Here is a 2,006-nt window from a genome sequence, read left to right as displayed (position 1 = left end):
CCCTTTTATTATATAGAATAGAGGCCTGGTGCATGGGTGGGGGCCGGCTGGTTTGCCCTTCAGGGTGGATGTCCCCACTGGGGTGCCTGGCCAGCCTGAGTGAGGGGCTGATAGCTATTTGCAGGCTGGTCAAGCTCCCGCCCAGTGGGAACCCTCACCCCATGGAGGTTTGGCCAGCCTGGGTGAGGGGCTGATGGTTGTTTTTAGGCTGGCCACACCCCCTTTAAGGTGGGGGTGCCCACTGGGTTGCCTGGCCAGTCTGGGTGAGGGGCTAAGGGCCGTTTTCAGGCTGGCCAAGCCCCTCTGGCGATGGAAGCTCCCAGCCTATCCTTTCTTTCTTTTTTTCCTGGGATTTATTTACCTTCTATAATTGAAACTTTGTAGCCTGGAGTGGAGCTCAGAGCCACCCAGGGCTTGGCTTCCTCCATCGCCAGGGCAACCCAAGGCTCCAGCTCCGTGGCCTCGGCCTAATGAAAGCAGGTATCTGGGGTTTATTTATCTTCTATAATTGGAATTTTGTTGCTCTGAGTGGAGCTCAGAGCCAGCCGTGGCTGGGAAGCTTGGCTTACTCCATCATTGGGGCAACCAAGCCTCCTGCTTGCTCCAGCTCCATGGCTGCTGGCCGCCATTTTGTTTGGGTTAATTTGCATATAGTCTCTCTGATTAGCTGGTGGGCGTGACTTAAGATGTAGTGAAGGTATGGCCAATTTGCATGTTTGTCTTTTATTAGTGTAGATCAGTGATGGCAAACCTTTTGAGCTAGGCATGTCAGCATTTTGAAAAGCCCTAACTTAACTCTGGTGCCGAGTCACATATAGAAATTTTTTGATATTTGAAACCACAGTAAAACAAAGATTTATATTTTTGATATTTATTTTATATATTTAAATGCCATTTAACAAAGAAAAATCAACCAAAAAATGAGTTCGCGTGTCACCTCTGACACGCGTGTCATAGGTTTGCCATCACTGGTGTAGATTATGTTTACTTTAGTATAAAAATATTAAAAAGAACAGCCATCTTTAATGCAATGTTTTCTTCATTTCTTCATTTTGATATGAGTAACTGCTTCACAAGCACCAGAAAGGGAGAGTCTTGATCCTTGATGTTGAAACTTTTTATTGTATTATATCACACTGTGTAAAGTCAAAGATCCCAAACTAATCACATCAGAAAGAATCATGTTTTAACCTGGAAAAAAGATAATAAATGAAAGCAGCAATTATGCATATGCACAATTGAGAATCTTTTATATTTTGAAATGATATGGCAGCCTGTCAAGTGACCTGATTTCTCAGTCTAGTGTTATCAGTGATATTGGGGTTCAGATGAGGAAAACTAGAGAATTCCTAGCATACATTTTCTCACAGGAAAAGGAACTTCAACCTTGTCAGGTAACCCTCATTCCCAGCCTCCCTATGCCCCATCTCTGTGGATGCTCACTGTGGTCAGAGGGTGCCGGGATCTCCCCCATAACATACAACAACACCTTGATGTATAGTGAACACATTCTCCCATCAGGCACGTTATTCAGAGGATATTCTCCTGCTAAGCTAGTTATTTAATTTCCATGATGGGGTATTTGGTGGCACACATGTTTTTACTTATATTAATGTTCAATTAATCATTATTGTCTCTAATGGGACCCATTTTGGGTGATTTTACAAAGAACTCCCCAGAAAATGCTGAGCCTCCACTGTTCGTGTTGATTGGCTACAGCAGCCACAGGGACTGGAGCAGGTTCTGGTACCAGAGGGGGGCGCTGCTGGGAATCTACCCATAAATCTGGACGTGACTGTGGAACTGGGTGAGGGGAGGAAGCTGGACGGTTTTGAGTCACATGACAGAAATATGCCTGATGTTCATGGACAGAGAGTTACTGGACATGTGAGTCTAAAGCAGGAGTCCTCAAACTTTTTAAACAGGGGTCCAGTTCACTGTACCTCAGACTGTTGGAGGGCCGGACTATAGTTTAAAAAACAAACAAACAAACTATGAACAAATTC

This window comes from Myotis lucifugus, unplaced genomic scaffold (assembly GCF_000147115.1).
Source record: "Myotis lucifugus unplaced genomic scaffold, Myoluc2.0 scaffold_850, whole genome shotgun sequence".
Taxonomy (NCBI): domain Eukaryota; kingdom Metazoa; phylum Chordata; class Mammalia; order Chiroptera; family Vespertilionidae; genus Myotis; species Myotis lucifugus.
The sequence above is the reverse complement of the archived record's forward strand: the minus strand, read 5'-3'. Positions refer to the sequence as shown.